Consider the following 19,688-nt stretch of genomic DNA (forward strand, 5'->3'; position numbering starts at 1 on the left):
CTTCAGGATTTTTCCTCAAGTGATATTATTTGTTCATTTAAAAATTGATTCTTAAAAGCTGTCTATGACAAACCCACAGCCAGCATAATACTGAATGGGGAAAGTTGAAAGCGTTCCTTCTGAGAACTGGAACAAGTCAAGGATGCCCACTCTCACTGGTCCTCTTCAACATAGTACTAGAAGTCCTAGCCAGAGCAATCAGACAAGAGAAATAAAGGGCATCCACATCAGTAAAGAGGAAGTTAAACCATGGCTGTTTGCTGATGATGTGATTGTTTACCTGGAAAATTCTAAAGATTCCTCCAGAGAGATCCTAGAACTGATCAAAGAATTCAGCAAAGTTTCCAGATACAAAATTAATGTATGCAAATCAGTAGCTCTTCTATACACCAACAGTGACCAAGCAGAGAATTAAATGAAGAACTCAGGCTCTTTTACAATAGCTGCAAACAACAAAACAAACACACAAAAAACCCTCAGGACTATGCCTAACCAAGGAGATGGAAGACCTCTGCAAGGAAACTGCAAAACAGTGCTGAAGGAAATCAGACAACACAAACAAATGGGAACACATCTCATGCTCATGGAGGGGTAGAATCAATATTGTGAAAACTACAATACTGTCAAACGCCAACCGCAAATTAAGTGCAATTCCCACCAAAATACCACAATACCACCGTCATTCTTCACAGAGATAGAAAAAATGTCTAAAATGGAACCAAAAGAGAGCCTGCATACCCAAGGCAAGACTAAGCAAAAAGAACAAATCTGGAGGTATCACAGTACCTGATTTCAAACTATACTGTAAGGCCATAGTCACCAAAACAGCATGACACTTGTATAATAATAGGCACATAGACCAATGGAACAGAATAGAGAATCCAGAAATAAACCCAAATACTTATAGCCACTGATCTTCGACAAAACAAACAAAAACATAAAGAGGGGAAATTACACCTTTTTCAACAAATGGTTCTGGGATAATTGGCAAGCCACATGTAGGAGAATGAAACTGGATCCTCATCTCTCACCTTATACAAAAATCAACTCAAGATGGATAAAGGACTTAAATCTAAGACTGAAACTATAAAAATTCTAGAAGATAACATTGGAAAAACTCCTCTAAATCTTGGCTTGGGCAAGGATTTCATGAACAAGAACCCAAAAGCAAATGCAATAAAAACAAAGGTAAGTAGCTGGGACTTAATTGAACTAAAGAGCTTTTACATGGCAAAAGGAACAGGCAGCAAGAGTAAACAGACAACCCACAGAGTGGGAGAAAGTCTTCACAATGTGTACATCTAACAAAGGACTAATATCCAGAATATACCATGAACTCAAATCAGCAAGAAAAAAAACAATCCCATCAAAAAGTGGGCTAAGTACATGAATAGATACTTCTCAAAATAAGATACACAAATGGCCAACAAATATATGAAAAAATGCTCAACATCACTAATGATCAGGGAAATGCAAATCAAAACCGCAGTGGGATGCCACCTCACTCCTGCAAGAATGGCCATAATCAAAAAATGAAAAAACAGTAGATGTTGGCATGGATGTGGTGAAAAGGGAGCATTTCTATACCGCTGGTGGGAAGGTAAAGTAGTACAACCACGATGGAAAACAGTGTGGAAATTTCTTAAAGAACTAAAAGTAGAACTGCCATTTGATTCAGCAATCCTACTACTAGGTATCTACCCTGAGGAAAAGAAGTCATTATATGAAAAAGATACTTGCACACACGTTTATAGCAGCACAATTCACAACTGCAAAAACATGGAACCAGCCCAAATGCCCATTAATCAAGTGGATAAAGAAACGGTGAGAGAGATATATATATGTGTATATATATGTATATATATACAAATAATCTCCACCATATATGTATATATATGATAGAATACTACTCAATCATAAAAAGCAGTGAATTAATGGCATTTGCAATGACTTGGATGAGATCGAGGACTATTATTCTAAGTGGAGTAACTCAGGAATGGAACGTCAAACGTCGTATGTTCTGCTTCATTATTGGGAGCTAAGCTATGAGGATGCAGAGGCCTAAGAATGACACAATGGACTTGGGGGACTCGGGGAAAGGGTGGGAAGGGGATAAGGGATAAAAGACTACAAATTGGGTGATGGGTGCACCAAAATCTCACAAATCGCTGGAGACCTGACTCATGTAACCAAACACTATCTGTTCCCCAGCAACCTATGAAAATGTTTAAAAAGTGATTTTTAATGGCTTTGCTTTGTTTTAATGGGTGATCTTATGCTATCATTAGGGTAAATTGAATGCATCTTTTCCTACCCAGAGGGAGAGAGGTCAGGAAGGAAAAACTATTTTTCTATCAATGGCCAAATTGTAATTTTTAAAAAGTTAAACTCAGTTCTCATGCAGCTATATAGTGAGCAGATACCAGAGACTAATTTAACTTGCTAATGGAACCAGCAGATGGCAGTGGGTTCAGAGGAGGCCTAAACATGAGTGAAGGGGACAATAGGTATAAACTTTGATTGTCCTGGGCAAACCAGAGCATGTGGTCCCCCTAGTTATGAAGATCAATTTAGGTTATTCATCCTGAAACCAAAAATTTTGATAGAACTGAGAGCTTGGGTATCATGTCTTATCCTGATAAAACATTCTATTAAAACTATGTAAATTCAGTTTTATGAAATAAATCTATATGAAGATAATTTCATTAAAAATGGGGTTTTTGAGAAAATAAAAAATGACATATTTTCAGAATCTTTCAAGCATATTCTGATAATTTTTTTATGGGCAGTGCTTGAAGGTGTGACTCTGTTTTTGTTAATTCACATGTGAAATATGCCACTTGTTTAAAATTATCTCAGAGATTAATCTCATTCAAATCTTTAATCAGTCAGTTTATTATTCATGTCTGGTGTTTCTAATAAAATTCTATCACATGAAACAGGATTGTGTTTAATAAGATAATAAGCTTTACAAAATGTAAACGTCAACACCTTAATTATTTTAAATTATATCAGCTTTAGAAATAACTATATAATTAAGACTTGCTGTAGCTTAGAATACTCTTAGGAAAGATTCACTGTACTGCTTGTCAGTCAACAGCCCTTACATGCAGGTGACTGACAGTGGCCAGTGTAACCAATGTGACTGGACAATGACATGCCTTTGAGCCTGGACGATAGTGCCACCAGAGCCACATGCCTCCTGTGTAGAGCCAGGAAGGGGCTCTGTGTGTTGAGTCATGGGCCCATTTACTCTGTGTTCTCTTTTTTGATCATTTGAAGGTTAAGAAGTTTGGACAGACAATTTTGCCTTGATGAATATGCTTGCATTCCTATAATGATTCTTCAGTTTTTAGTTAAGTTACTTGAAATCACTTTGGTTACTTTGGGTCAGGAGCTTGTGATTTATTAGGTGAGTCCGGAGCAGTGCTCAGTAGGACTAACGCTTCCCGCTGCTACGGCGAGTCCTTCCTGAGCTCACTGGAGTGGTGGGAGCAGGTGCTATTCTCAGCCCTGTGTGAGCTTAGGTCTTGTAAGCACTTACCTTTTCCTGGTCTTGTGTAGTTTCTTTACCTGCCCAGTACTCAGCTGGATGCTGCAGGGGCCTTCTGTACAGCTCCACGGTTCTCCCTCTGTGCAGCTCTCTCTCTTCAGTACGATGTTCTGAGTGCTTTAGCTAAATGGTCTCTGGAATTCTCAACTCCATCTCCATCTCAGGAAGTCCTCCAGCCTCTGCCTTGGTTTCCCTCTCATGCTGTGACCGGTGAACTCTCCCTAGGCTGTCAGATGGGGAGCTACTATGGGGCTTACCTGGCTTGTTTCCTGGCCTTTGTCACCTGAGGTCCTGTGTCTTAACAACTGTTGTTTCTTAGGCTTGTCTTTTTTATAAAACTTCAGTGTGACGGTGCGAGGATAACTTTGGTTCCGTTGATCCATCTTGGACAGAAGCAGAAGTGTCAGGACAGTGTTTTTAAAATGTGATCTGGTGCAACTTTTTTTTCTTGTGAACTTTTCTTGCTCATAGTCCTCTTTCTAGGTCAAGGGCAGTATCTGGATTGCCTCGAAGTCCTTCCTTCTTCATTATGCTTGTTGAGGTAGAAACCTTCTTTAAGAAATAGCCAGACCGGGCGTGGTAGCTCACGCCTGTAATCCCAGCACTTTGGGAGGCCGGAGAGGGCAGATCACTTGAGGTCAGGAGTTTGAGACCAGCCTGGCCAACATGGCAAAACCTCATCTCTACTAAATATATAAATACTAGCTGGGAGATGGGGGCGGGGAGCATGTGCACCTGTAATCCCAGCAATTTGGAAGGCTGAGGCAGGAGAATTGCTTGAACCTGGGAGGCGGAAGTGATTACAATGAGCCAAGATGGCACCACTGCACTCCAGCCTGAGTGACAGAGTGGGACTCCATCTCAAAAAAAAAAAAAAAAAATCAAACTTCTTCCACAAATCTTTCTTCATCAACTCCACTCTAGATGGGTTTTTCTTTAGAGTACTTAGAGATGCTAGGGTTCAGTGGCATCCTGTTACCAGTGTCGCATTTTTGTTTTACGGTGATTAAGTCTTGGCTTTCCAAACTCCTTGAGCCAGCGGTTCTTGTTTGTATTTTTTTGTGCTCTCCACAGGCATATGCACAGGAATAAGCTCATAAATATTAGCAATTGTGTTTTGAAATTCTTGCCTTTTTGACCAGAGGACACGTAGGATGTCATTTTCATAAGTACTTTGTCTGTGTGTTGTGGGGGGCTGAGGGGGAAGCAAGGATGAAGTAGTGACTGATCCCGTGATCAGATGTCAGCAAGACTGCCCTTGCCCTCTCAGTGGTCTCTCTTTCCTTGTGTTTTAGCTGATCATTCATTTACCTTAAGATTGGTTCATCAGTCAGCAAGGAGCTTGACCTGAGATCCCATGTGAAAATGAAACCTTCACAATGGAAACATGTACCATAAATTAAGGTCATCCCCTCCCACAGGCTTTTTAATAAAGTAGCAGTGGGCCCACTGTGTCTGCAAAGGTCCCCATTGGAAATAAAACCCCCAATGCACACATTTGAGATCTACAAACTTACCAGATACTTCTCTACTGTGGTTTGCTCTAAGCATAAAACAGTCATGACCTTAACATGGTTCACACGGAACACGTTTTACCAGTAGCTGTGTGGACACTGGAATCTTTTCCTCCTTCAGCCCACTAAATCCTTGTGTGTACAGACTCCCCTCCTCACCGTGCCAAATAAGGTACCAGTTTCGGCAGAGGCCTCTGGCAAGGCTCCTGTGGTTTGACTGTCACCAGGTCTCTCTGTGATGGGATTGCCATTTATTTTAACCTGTTCTCTTTCCCTGCCTTGCCCTGGGCTTCCACTTCCCCAGCCTTCCTTTTGTTCTTCGGCCTTGGCCAGAAGGGGCTGCTAGAGAGCTGTTCCCAGGGCTCCCCACACCTCTGCCGCCCCTCCCATGGCCTCCTGCCGAGGCTGGCCCTCCGGGCATCTTTTGCAGAGGTCACTCTTTGAAAGATGCCTTTTTTGTGCTCCTTTGCCAACTGTTCTTTCTTTCTAGTGCGTGTCCTCTTGGCATTTCAGGAGCTGTTTCATGTAGTGTCTGACTTTATAGGTGTGCACCTAATGACTTTAAAAGGCTTTATTTTTAGATTGCTGTTTTCTTCCCCAAACCTTTTTACTCCTTCAGAAATGTCCTTTTGTTAAAAATCTTCCCAGGGTTTCTATGCATGCTTGAGCACTTGACTCTCCAGCTTGATTGGATGAGCTGGCCCAGCAGTGTATCCTGCTTCCTTTAGAAATATTCCCCCCTGGAAGGGACCTGACAGGATGGTAGTGGCTGTGGGTGTCTATGTGGGTTGAACTGCTCAGTGTTTCTGGTCCAGAGACTGGAGCAGGTCCCTCGTGCAGAGAAAAGGATTTGGAGATTCTCAGCCTGGGTTCACATTCCCATCTTCATCTTCTGACCATACCCTCTGTTCCTCCTTCACCAACCCTTAGGCTGTATTTTTCTGCATTGGTTCTCCCTGGACATTCTTCAACTTACCTTGGCTCTTCATTTTGTGTACTTTCTCTAGACGAAGGTTTCTCTCTGCTCATATAGTTATCCCCATTCTTGAAGGCTGCACTGAACACCATTCTGTGTCTTTGGTAGCACATGATATTCTCTCCTCAAGGGCAGGTTATCCCCTTGCTTTGCTCTCTGTTGTGACATGACATGGTTGTGGATAGAGCAGGTCCTTCTTAGATGTTCCATTGCCTTAATGCAGGTGAGCTGCCCAGAGCCCAGCATGGCCTGGGTTCTCAACCAGAGCCTGGTCTAACCTGAGGAGCCCTGACCTCCACTGTCCCCTGGAGACGTGACCTGGAAGACCCGGAGCTCTGCAAGCTTTAGCTCACCATCTGGCAGATGGGGGTGACTGTGAGGCCTGCCCACCCTCCCCCGTCATTGTTAGGGTCAAAGGAAAGGCAGTATGAGAAATGGGGGGTCTATTAGGTAAAAACAGATTAAATTATTTTGCCCAGTTATTTAACCTCTTAGGACCTGGTTTTCTAACCTGTGAAACAAGAAGGCTGTACTAGGTATATATTTTTGGACCAAATAACCTTTTTGGTTTTTCCGTTTCCAGCCACTTGTGTGTTTGTTTATTTCCTCTGATCTGGAGTACTGTTTCATCAGGCTTCATGTTCTCATGCATGGCCGTGAGAGTTGTATTCAAGCTGTTTTTATTAACATAAATCCCCACATTCTGTGCTGATGATTTCTTGTTATGGGGATAATTCTCTTTTACCTCAAGTTCCTTTCTCCTTGGAGCTAGTTTTAGAACTTTTCATTGGCTCTACTCTTCACAGGTAGAGGAGACTAGTTAGGATAAGTGGTTTTTCCCTTTGTTCATTTCCGCGGCCCCCGTGCAGGTAGGCTTTCGATGACGCACAGATCCGGGGTGGTGGAATTGATGGACGCTGCCTCCTTCAGTGCTGCTCGGAACTAGGGTCAAGGCCAGCAGCTCATTGGTGGAACACAATGAGGCTGTCCTTTAGGAGTACTCAGCCCCCTTCTCTTGATGTGTTTCTTAGACGAGGACCAGGTAGGAAGATTAGTTTTGATGAATCATTCAAGTCCTGGAGAAGCTTTCCTGTTTCAACTAGAAGATTTCTTTCAATAGGTGATACCTTTAGTACCCCAAGGAGAGACTGGGTGCAAATGCTCCTACCCCTCCGCCAAACCCCTGTGTTGGTGACATGACATTGGTGATATGAACGAATGTCTATTGTCCAGGGCTTTTAAGAAGTCTCTTGTTCCAGTGCCCAGGCCTTTCTTAGATCCCAGGCTGCTCAGGCCTTCTTGTCCCTACTTGCATCTCGTGACAGCCCTGACTTTGGACACCAGGCTAGACCAGCTGGAACTCTGCCTTTGCTGCATCTGCCATTGGTCCACCCCTGAGTGGTGTCATCCCTCAGTCCTGAGTAGTGATCTAACTCCTGTCATACACTCTCCCCCACCCCATTCCCCCAGGGTCAGAACACTGCAAGCCCTGTCCTTGAACTTGTACTCCAGGGACCTTGTGGAAGGGTGCCTGCTCCCCCAGATCACTTCCTTGACTGGGACCCCTGTTGTTGATGTTCCGCTGCAGGCTGAGTCAGCCTCCCCACTCACCCTAGCAGCTGGGGAGCATTTCTGCATATGTGCTTCATCTTCAGATGTGGCCCTTCAAAGTTTCCCTGTGTAGGCTCCCTGTCCTGCTGTGGTTGCTAAGCCGTGTCTGGCTGCGTATAGGCCTATAGCATTCACAGTCAGAGAAGCATCAGATGAGATTGGGTGCATTCAGGTGGAATGGCCATTGACTGAGAAACATCAGAGGAGGAGGCTAAATTAAATCAAGTCACAAAGTAAAGCAGACAAGCAATATTTCTATTTTGGTGGGGTAAAAGATGGAAAGCATTGTTTAAAATGAAACCCTGGGATTTTCTGTGGGTGTAATCTATAAAATGATGACTTACCAGAAGTTGGCAATGCTGGTTTTACTTGCGCCACTAGCGACAAATTCTTTGGACTCAAATGGAAATATTTCCCATAAGCTCTAAAGGCTCATGTATCAGGTCATCATTCATTGGCTTCATGTTCTGGGTAAACAAGAGGTTCATGTCCCACACTGCTTTATCTCGGGAGGATTCTGGTGCTGAGTCTGCAGCATGCAGATATTCTGGGTGTATCTTGAGTCTGCTGTTGGCACTGACTCTTGTTTGGGCTTAGTTTATGTCATGTTCGAAACACAAATTGAGTGATTTGAAGTTGGACGCACTTACTGTACTGTTAAGAGTTTGTGCTAAGGAAAGGCCAATCCTGCTGTGCTCTTGGTTTGCTAGATGTTTCAAACTACTTTTCAGGCATTTGGATTCATCAGCAGCCAGCATGTTTCAGTGGTACCTTCTTCCTCTATTTTAGAACCACGTGTGTTTTCCAGCAAATGTAACCCATGTGGTTCGTTTCACTCACTTCCTCCAAATATTGGTTCAGAATCTGAACCCTTTGATATCCCAGAAGCATTTGGATTCTCTCCTTAAAAAGAAAAGGCTTAACATTTCCCTGCTTCAGAAAAGGGAAATAATGTTTTAAGACTGAGGAAGGGACTCAAGCTCCACAGTGTGTCTGGATTCAGGTTTGTGGCATGTCGGGTCTGACTGATAGGGGCAGCAGCATTGTATCACACCGGCCCCTCCTCACTGGTGTCTGACTCTCACCAGGAGGCACAACCACCATGCAGGTAGCTGCTGGGTCTCACGGGAGGCCCACGGACTTATCCAGGATTTGCTTTCTAACTCCTAGAAGGAGTAAGTCTAAACTGATTGAGGCATTCAGGGCTTTCTTTTTTCTTTATTGTTTATTCTGAAAGGTTTTTAGAAGGGAGATGTCACAGTCTTTTAAAAATACTAAGACAGGCCAACCTATGGTGTTGTAAATTTCAATTTAGGTAAAAGACTACACTTCACTCGAACAGCGTGGGGGTCAGGTGTGCCAACTCCCCACAAAGTGGAAAATCCAAGTAAAACTCTTGACTTCCCAAAAACTTACCTACTGCTAGTCTGTTGATCAGAGAAACCTTACTGGTAACATAAATAGCTGATTGACGCGTATTTTGTATTTTGCAGAAAGGGCAGGGTTTTTGTGTTTTCTTGCATACATAGCTGCAGCAATGGCTTCATACATTTTCCTTTCTTTTTTTCACAATGGTTCTTATGTTGGATTCATTTATCTGGAAATGGTGGGGACCACAGCTGCAGACCTCAATCTGAGGTACTTGATCAAGCAATCAAGCAATTCAGCATTTCCTTGGAATGTCATGACTTTTCTCTGCTTCTTGGGAACACCTCCCGTGTCACTAGTGGATGGTATGGGTCTCATGGTATTATTCAGGGTTCAAGGTATTGCGTTAAACATGGTGAAAAATACACAAGAACCAAGAGAGAAAATTTTTTTACTGCAATCTGTAATTTATACTGGAGAGACGACTGCTCACAGGAGATGATTAATGTCACATGATGTTTCAAGTGGACACTTGCAACAGTTGAATTTACCACAGCAGTAACAGGAAGTGGCTACGAAATGATTACAGTGGCACCATATGTGCCACAGTCACTTTGATGCAGCTGCTATGATTTAATACTGCATCTTTACGTGTGTTTACATTTTTCTTGACTGCGAATGGTGCCATGTACCGTCTGTGTATAAATTTTTAGTAAATTCTAACTTTTTATAATAGATTTATGTATATGCTATGGCAGTAAGTGACAAACAGACTAGTATCTATGTATAGTTTATACATAGTAAATTCATGACATGCCTAACTTTTTCTCAATTTTTCCACGTTTCTAGGCTACACAGTTTGTAAATTTTCAAATTGTCTCATATCTCCAAAACATTTTCCAGCATATTTATTGAAAAAATTATACGTAGTAGACTCTCACAGTTCAAAGCTGTGTTACTCAAGGGTCAACCGTGGTTCATCTTCTGTAATGGAACCAGTTTACTTTCTTTTGGGTTTTTGATTGCAAGAGTTCTTGTTACTTTAATCTGTTGGGCTATCCCCTCAGCAAACTTAGAGCTTAAGCTAAATGTAACCAGCTAGAACTTTTAATTAACCAGCCACTGCATGTTGATTAAAATCTCAGTCTACAGAGGGTGCTAGTGGACATGGAGAAATTAGCTGGCATTTTCCTTTGAACTGGAAAAAAATAGGATATTTGACAGCCCTGGATTAAAGATTTAGAAGGTAAAAAGACTTAAGAAAGTGTATCCAAATGATGGGCTCTGTCTGGGATCAAAAGGAAACAGGTTTGGGAGCCTCTTGGGAAACAGCCAAAGAAAACCAAATGTTTTTAGGTTCAGTTTAAGATTAGAGTTAGGTTGTTCTTAACCAGTCTTTACCAGTTCATTCTGTCAATCTCGGGTTTATTTCTTTAAAAATATTCAGGAAGAACAATGAGCTCTGCCAAGGTTCCGTTAATATTACTTTATTAAAGATATTTATTTTAGATAAAAAGTTAGAGATCCATGTTTATTAATTGGTAAAGTAAAGTTAATTGGAGAATTCTTTCATATTTCTGAAAAAAAGCTCTAGGACTGTGTGACCATAGGGTGGTGTTACCTCCAGATGGCAGCGACCCTCAAGGGTCAGTGTGGCAACCAGAAGCAGCCATCCCAGCAAGAGCTGGCAGTTGGTGGGGCCGTGTAGGATGGTAGAGCCTGGGATTTCAGAGGGAGGGCATACAGGATAATAAGGGGGAGACATATTTATATTTTTAAAAATTAGAACTATGGAGCAAAGAGCTGCCTTTAGGGCAGCAGTCATCTGTGTAATACATTTATATTACTGCCAATATATAATATTGATAATGTGTGCTATGCAATGCTATGTATATTTTATTAGGTTGAACTATATGAATTTGCTGCTTTTTGACCATTTTTATTACAAATACTTCAGTTTTGTATGGTTCTATTTATTATGATGTTATACATATACATCCACACACACACACCCCTCTAGGTTCATAACATTCTCAAAAAGAGATTGGCTTGTAGTTCAAGATAAAGATACCAGCTCATAATTAGGTCTCTCTAAGTTAAGGAAAACTTATTTTATATCCTCTTTGGCCCACATAAGCATCCAGAGTTAGGCAGGATGGGAGAGTTGTAGCTCTGTTCTCTGCCTGGGCTGGAGGCTGGACCAAAAGCCTAACTTGCCACACAACGCCTGCCCTGAGTAGATTGCTGCAAGCCTTTGTCCTTCCTTGGGGAGCGCGGTCTCCCTGTTTTGTATAGATGCTCCTAGACTTAGGATGAGGTTTTGTTTCGATAAAGCCATCATTAATTTAAATATCAGAAGTGGAAACTGTTATTTTTGACTTAGTATGTTTTCAACTTGCAATGGGTTTATCAGGATATAACATCATCCTAAGTGTAGGAGTGCACTGAATGCTTATCACTCTCACACTATCTCAAAGTTGAAAAAAATCTCATAAGTTTGGGGTTGTCTATGTTTTGTGTGTATTTCTATATATATGTATGTTTATGTATGTGTGTATATATATATCTAGATATATAGATTATTCATGTATTTCTCTGCATTTTCCCCTACCTAACCTATTTTCTAAAAGCATATGAGGCATAGTTCCTCTTAGTAGTGCAGATTAAAAGGCCTGACCTAGGCCAGCTTTTGTCAGTGATTCCTTAAAATACGGCATCTGGGGAATTAGCCACATCTCTCATCAGGTGGACTGGCTGGAATGGCTGGAACCTTTACATGAAATGGGAATAGTAGAATACCACATTGTGACCAACTCAGTAATTTTGAGTACTGAAGTTGTGGAAACAGGCGTTGTTTGTGGTTATCAGAGTGTAGTCTGTGGATTCAGCTCTTTCCCCAGATTAAGAGTTCCTGGAGACTGCAAGGGGTGAGTCAAGCCTCTGAGTGGCACTGCTGCCACACATGGTGCAACAGGGACAGCTGCCACTTCCCCACTAAGTGTTCCCCTCCCACCTCCCTGGTGACAGCAGTCCAGTCTCTGGTGGTTGCTATGACTTAAGACACTTACTTTTATGTAATTCTGTGGCAAGGCATTTTTATTCATTTTGTCATAATAATTTATTTTGTCAGAGTGGGAGCATTTTATGCAATTGAAATCTGCTGACATTCTAGAAATCTGGTTCTTGAATCTGATATAGTTATCAACATTTATCAAAATAGAGCCACATTTATTCAGTTAAAAGCCTGAGGCAGTAAGGGGTGCAGTTTTTAAGACTCCTTACAGAACAACAGATGATTTTCTTCAGAGTTTGGATATGAGCCTCACTGATATGAAAGGAGTGTTTGGATGTGTTTCTTTTTATTTATTTATTTATTTTTATTTTTTTATTTTGCTAATTGTTTTATAACCACAACAAACTAGTACAGAGAATGCCCTGTACAAAACACAAAGTTTCAAACATCAAGGTGTTCCCTTAGCAAGGCTGAAAATTTCAGTCTCTGGTATTTGGAATTTAGGCTGCAGTCCTTGTTTTTGGATGGATCACTGGGTGTGTGGCACAACAGTCCATGCTTTCTTTTTTTTTTTTAATGAGATGGAGTCTCACTCTGTTGCCCAGGTTGGAGTACAATGGCCTGATCTCAGCTCAATGCAACCTCCACCTCCCAGGTTCAAGTGATTCTCCTGCCTCAGCCTCCCGAGTAGCTGGGATTACAGGTGTGCACCACCACACCCGGCTAATTTTTGTATTTTTAGTAGAGATGGGGTTTCACCATGTTGGCCAGGCTGGTCTTGAACTCCTGACCTCAGGTGATCCACCCGCCTTGGCCTCCCAAAGTTCTGGGATTACAGGCATGAGCCACCACGCCCGGCCTTTTCAGTCCATGCCTTTAACCAGATTTGAACAGAAGAATGGCCACTGGCCCAGGTAGAAGTAGATGAAGTGTTTGGCTTCATGTGTCAGGTAACTACTGAAGTTCCTCCCCACGATGCAATGCTAGGTAGGATTGTACTTCTTATCAAATTCCTTCTTGATATGAGCCGCAGTGTCCTTCTCTATGTTGTATTTCTCCAGCGCCTGAGTAGCGCACTCCACCGAGTCCTGTTGCATCTCTTCCGACATGTCCGCATTTTTGATCACGGCCTTTCGGTCGCACATGGTTACCGTGGAGAAGGGGGCTGGCTGACAGCAACAGTCTCCTGGAGGAGGTGCTAGCACTGCTCAGTCAAAGCTTGAGCTGCTGTCGCTACCGAAGCCGTGGCACATCTCGTATGTGTTTCTTATGTGTAAGTAACGTCAGAGTTTCTTCTGGGACTTACATGAAGACCATGACTGGCTTGTAAAGTGCTAGGGCTAGTGGAGTGTATGCTACACTCAGGCTGTACCTGTAATCATTTTCATTTTCAAGACTCCACTGTGACTTTGAAAAAGTGTATCGCTTAGTTGGGAGGAAAATGACTGATTGGTTTTCTACTATTGACTGTTAAGAACATTTCATAACAACATAAATGCAGATCAGGCATTATTAGTATACTTAATACTAACTAGGTAACCTCATTTGCATCTACCTGCAGAAAATCTTTTCGAAAGTAGGCCTCCTTCCTTAGAGAAGATAAACTTAGCCTTTGCCCCCTGAATTACTTTTGTAAGATTTTCAGGAAATATTTGTCTAACTTATTCTGCTTTAATCTTTTTTCTTCAAATGCACCTCTGTTGCATTTGTCATATTTTAATCAGCAGATTCTTATTTCTACTCCTAGTAGGTAGGTTACTTTAAAAGTTTTTTGGCCAAGCATCTTGGTTCACACCTGTAATCCTAGCACTATGGGAGGCTGAAGCATGTGGATTGCTTGAGCCCAGGAGTATTTGAGACCGGCCTGGGCCACATGGCAAAATCCCTCTACAGAAAAATACAAGTATGATTCAATTATGATTTTCTGGGCCAGACTTTGTTTCTAAAGACACATTAATTTAGATATTATATCCAGCAACCTTGTTAAACGCACTAATATTTTATAATCTGTGACCTGCAGATTCCTTTGGACTTTCCATGTAGATAGTCATGCCATCTGAGAATAATGACAGCTTTGCCTCTGGCATGACAACCCCTATGCCTTTTACTTCCTTTTCTTATCTTACTGCACTGTCAAGTACTTTAGTATAAAGCTAACAGAAGTGGCATGAGCAGACTGTCCTAATTTTAGAGACAACGCTTCTATTGCTTCACCATCCACGTGGTGACTGCTGTAAGTTTATTTTGTTTCAATAAATCCTTTTTTACCAGGTTTGGTAAGGTTTTTTTCTGTTTCTGGTTTCTTGAGGGCATTTAGCATGTACGGATATTGAGTGATGCTCATTTGTTCAGGCAGCCACATGGTCCTCCTCACTCTTCACCTGTTAATGTAGTGAAATAGATTAATTTTCTAATGCTGAACTATCTTTGCATTTCTTGGCAAAATCGGATTTGGTCATAGTATATCACCATTTTGCCAGATTTTCGTTTGCTAATTGTTTAGGAGTTTTGTATCTATGTAGAAGTGCGCTTAGTTTATCCCTTTCATTTTTTGTTCTATTACTATCCAGTTTTGTAATTGAATTAATATTATCCTCATAAAATTAATGAGTTGGGAGGAACTCTTTTTTCTTTTGCTTTGGAAGAACATATCTGATTAGAACTCTCTGTTCTTTCAATGTTGGTAGACTGTGTCCATAAAACCGTCTGGGGCTGGTCATTTTCTTGTGGGAAGTTTTTTGCCCTCCCACTTTCAAAGCCAGACTTGTTTCCTAATTTAAGTTTTACTTTTGGAAATGTTTACAGACTGTGAAGGTGTTTTGAAGTGGTTGTGGAGACACAGAGAGGAAGCTGTGTGGGCTGGGTAGTCAGTGGCATTCCTCCTTCAGCCTCAGCCCTGGGCTCTGTCCTGGAAGAGAACAGGTGGCCAGGTCACACCTGGGTCTGTGCAGTGTGGGAGATAAGGGGCACCAGTCTCTTCAGGCCACTCCCTAGAATTAAGTCAGAGCAACCCTGGGGCTCCTTGAGGACCTTGGCAGTGTTTTCCTCTGACCCACATGGGTTAGCCAGGCTCTGGATGCTAATCAGCCTGTGCTAGCCCCCATGGAGGGTGGGCCAGACTCCTCAGACCCATTGGATTTCCTGGCCCTTTGAGTGCACTTGCTGTCTAAATTCAGACCTCATCCCCTGCTGTCCTGTCCCTATGCTCTTTCCTTTGGCATGGCTGTGTGTTCTCACAGCTCCAATAGATATAATTGGCACCACAGTTTGTGGGCATGGGGTTCCTGGAAGTTGGGCCCTGCCATCTGGTGGTACCTGGCACTCTGCATTGTGCAGAATCCTAACATGCCCAGAGCACTTGGCTAGAAGCCAGTGTTGAAAAGGCAGAGATGGCACAGCAAGGGCCACGTAGAGCGTGACATATGGAATTGGACATCTGCACTTTAAGTAAAGGAGACTAAGATGATTGTGGAAGCAGGAGGGGAATGATTTTATGTTCACATTTATTAAGTTACTGCATCACGTTTGATAGCTTTTCTTGAGTTGATGCCTGGTTGATGGAGATTAACAGTCTTATGTTGGGTTCGTTTGGTTTAGATGGAATGTATTTTTTATTGACTCATTCACCATTTGCATCAATTTTATGACTAGAGTGTGAACTATCCAGCTGTATTATTGGGGACTGTGCTTGTTCATCATGGGCACACTCAGTTTCTCTGATGAGTGAAGTAAGAGTCATCATAGCAGGTAGGTGGACTTGCTGGGGCTGCAAAACATGGTTTTAAGGAACGGACTGTCTTCAGTGTAGAAGTTTCAGGTAAATGGCAAGCTGCTGATTTGGAGCATGCTGTCTTATTTTTCTGGACCTAAAACACATAGAAAGTCAGTACCATAAGAGAGGGAAAAAAGACAAAAAAAAAAGTCAAAACATATCGAAACAACATCTAAATAAATAGAGAAGATTTCATTATTCAGTTAATGAAATGAAGTTTTGTGTGTGTCTGGCTGGTGGAAAAAGTCACATCACTTTAGAATGGAGTTTGTCAGCCTCACCACTCTTGCCATTCTGGGGCAGATTATTCTTTATTGTAAGGGGCTCTCCCGTGGGTTGCTGGATGTTCAGCAGTGTCCCTGGCCTCTGCCCACTCCCAATACCTCTTCCTCCCCGTGCTCCCTTTCTTGGGGGACAGGCATCTACCATACTGCTCTTCCCTGTTACAGTAATGAATACCATGCACTGTACTTGTGCTCACAGTTCAGCCACAGGAGATGGGGACGCAGTGTCTTTCTAAGGTGCTGACTACTTGTAGGGCCCAGAAGGGACTCTCCTTGAAGCTGACTTTATCTTTCCCAGAGAAGGGAAGTAGAATGCTGGAGACATTTGAAGAGTATCATCTTTGCGTTCCAGGCACCTGTTGGCCTTGGCTGGCTGAGAGCCTGTGAGGATGGGTGGACTTCTGGGTGCTGGGACCTGTGGCCAGAGGGAACAAGCAGAGTGACAGTGCAGCCCTTGGCAGGTGCTGTGGTGAGGTAGTGGCTATAAGACTTGGGACTTGGCAGGTGCTGTGGTGAGTAGTGGCTTTAAGACCTGGGACTTGGTGGCATGCCAAGAGGCCTGGGTAGGGCCCATGGTGGAGCTACATGACAGACTGTGGATTCCCCCATGGCTCCCGGGGGTAAGGTGTAGTGGTAATGTGGAGGGCGGCCTCAGCCCAGCCCCGAGAGAAGACCAGTGTGAGGTAGCCCAGAAGCCCCAGGCATGAACATAGGCCTGGACAGGAAACAAGATGACGTGGTGGGGCTGGGGAGGTTTTGGAATTCCTGGAGGGTAAAATGCAAGGTGAGGGAAAGTGGGCGATGAGACTGGCAAGGCCATTTGAGGTTGGATCTTGGAGGACTTCCTGTAACATGCTGCGGATGCTCCTCAGCCCTGAAGGGGAGGGTGGCCCTAGAAGAGATCTGGGTAGGGAGAGACATTATTCTGTAATGAGTGTTAGTGAAATATTTCACATGCCACACAGTCCACACATGTGGAGTGCACAGTTCGTGATCTGTGGTTCATTCACAGAGTTGAGCAGCCATCACCACAAAAAGACCTGCTGTCACCCTCCCATTCCCCCAATCCTCCCCAGCCCTGAGCTGTAGATTTCCCAATTTGGGGCATGCCGTGTAAAGGAGGGCACATGTGACCTTTGCACGTGGCTTCTTTCACGGAGCGGAGCGTCTTCGGTGTTTGTCCATGCCGTGGCATGTGTCATCTTCCAACATGTGGATATAGCACACTTCATTCATCCACCCATCTGTGGATGGGTATTTGTGTGTTTTTCACCTGTTGATTCCTACGTGTAATGCTGCTGGGGAGTGATGTTTCTAGGCCCTGAAGTGGGTGCTGATGATCTCACCCTGGGGCTGAGGGCAGGACAGATCTGAAGGGGATGAGATGGGGGAAGGAGCATGAGAAAGTAGCTCAGTAGCCTCTGAGAATGTTTTTCAGACTTCTTAGGTGTGGAAACTTTTTTCCCAAAATCTCATGCAGAACCCAAGTGTGTAAAGCAGATGAAAATACCTGCCCCTGACACTGGTGTGGAGGGCCTGGAGTCCCACCCCATTGCCTGCCTTTCCTGGGGCTGGCAGACGGCTTTGTATTTGAAAATGGCCAGCAGTTGGCTGTATTGGTCAAAAAGGGTTTCCCTTGGGCAGTGTGGCTGGCCAGAGGAGGCCAGGAGCAGATGAGGATGAAATGGAGAGTTTCAGAGAACCAAAAGCATAAGAGCTGATGGCTAAGGGAGTGGAATATCGGTTTTGAACTTTCTGGAGGAGAGCAGTTCTGGGTGACGAGGAGTGGGACTGGAGTGAGCAGGCCTGAGAACTGAAGGAGCTGACAGGGCCTTGGTTAGAAATAGTGTCACCTGGGGTGACAGCGAAGGCTGGGCCAGAGACTTAGTGACAAGGGGATCTGTGGAGGTCAGCGAACGGGGCCGAAGGGGATGTGGCCCCAGCTGATGAACTCCAAAAGGAGCTTCCTGGGAGTGGGGAGGGATATGATCTAGACCGCAGGGAAGGAGGGAAGCAGGAGGAGGAGGCCTTGTTGTGGGTGGAAGGCATGGGGTAGTGGAAGCTCCTCACTGGGCACTTTGGGGAAGCAGTGTCCCTGTGGGAGAGGTGGCCTAGGGTGAAGCACAGGGGAGGCTGATGGAGAAGATGCTTTGTTCACTGTGGAAAGCGGGTTCCAGGGAGCTTAGGTGAGAAAGGGCCATAGGAAAGGCAGCCGTGACAGGAACTTGTGAGTGTTGGGGAGAGGGAAAGGGAGGGGTTTGTATTTGGCCCCTTCACGGACTTGGAGCCCATCAGCCTCTCCTGGCCTTCCTGCCACCTTGGCTGGCCTCGTCTACCTGCTAGATACTGGGGTCCCCTCAGCTGGCAGGAGGGCCCTGCCTGGGGAATGGGCTAGCTAAAAGCTCCTCTGGAGTGTGGAGAAGAGGGTGGGGCCATCACTCTGAATTTGGCTTCTGGTCAGTGGAGCAGCACGGTCTGGCTGGGGGATGGGAGTCGGTCCATCTTGCCACTCGAAGAATTCTGATTGAAAACCACGCTACCTATGAAACATCTGTTTAAGATAAGCCCTCTAGCCCAGCACTTCCTGAAGTTCAAAGAGCACAGGAGTCCCATGGGGATCTGTCAGAATGCAGATTGTGGTTCTGCAAGTCTGAGTGGGGTCTGGGAGTTTGCATTCTGACAGCTCCCTGGAGATCTGCCATTGCTGCTCCCGGGACCAGCCTCACTTCCAAACAGGTCTCTGCTCCTCAGTCTTATTTTGGTGCCTGGATGTGGGAATCTCTAAGTAGGAAAAGCGGAATAACCAAAGGGATCTGACCCTAAGGTTGTCAGATCTTTCTGAGGCCTGATTTGCGTAGGAAACTCCCAACAGCACCTGTTGAGATTGGTGGCAGGGCTTTCTCAGAGCACAGAGCAGTGCTCATGTGGCAGGCAAAGCCCCTGCCCAGGTCCCCTGGGTCTATCTGGTGACACGTGTATTTTGGAGGCAGGAGAATCAAAATAGTAAGATGGCTGTAAGCATTGCATCCATCCTCCAATTTCATTGTTAGCAAACATCCTCCCAGGAGTGGCAATTCCTGACAGCATCCTGAAACTGAATTGAGGCTAATGACAAAGGTACCTGGGAGCTGGGTACAGCAGCTTTTCTTTGTACCAAAACTGTGACTGATGCTTACTTGCTTGCTCGATTGATTAAGACAGGGTCTCGCTCTGTTGCCCAGGCTAGAGTGCAGTGATGCAGGCACAGCTTACTGCAGCCTTGACCCCCTGGACTCAAACCATCCTCTTGGCTCAGCCCCCCAAGTGGCTGGGACTACAGGCATATGCCACCATGTCTGGTGAATTTTTGTATTTTTTGTAGAGATTTTGTAGAGGTTTTGCAATGCTAACCAGGATTTTTGAACTCCTGGGCTCAAGTGATCCTTCTGCCTCATGACCAAGGCTTTTATAGACATTTTCTTCTACAGAAAGAGAGTTCACGAGAGTTTTGTCATGGTTTGCTAACATTTCTTGTTAGAAGTAAGTGGCAATGATAATACATGTTTGATTTCTTTTCTTTGTAGGCTAGTGGTAGATCTGAAACTGAACAGGCTCAGC

General features: G+C 43.9%; 1 protein-coding gene and 1 pseudogene across 2 annotated transcripts in view; one reads left to right on the forward strand and one right to left on the reverse strand.

Annotated features, from left to right (window-relative positions):
- DTD1 (D-aminoacyl-tRNA deacylase 1) overlaps positions 1-19,688 on the forward strand; it is a 165,752-nt gene that overhangs the window by 119,811 nt on the left and 26,253 nt on the right. The gene's annotated exons all lie outside the window — the stretch shown is intronic.
- On the reverse strand, positions 12,762-13,291 carry LOC103792853 (dynein light chain 1, cytoplasmic pseudogene; annotated as a pseudogene).

This window comes from Callithrix jacchus, chromosome 5 (assembly GCF_049354715.1).
Source record: "Callithrix jacchus isolate 240 chromosome 5, calJac240_pri, whole genome shotgun sequence".
NCBI classification, from domain to species: domain Eukaryota; kingdom Metazoa; phylum Chordata; class Mammalia; order Primates; family Cebidae; genus Callithrix; species Callithrix jacchus.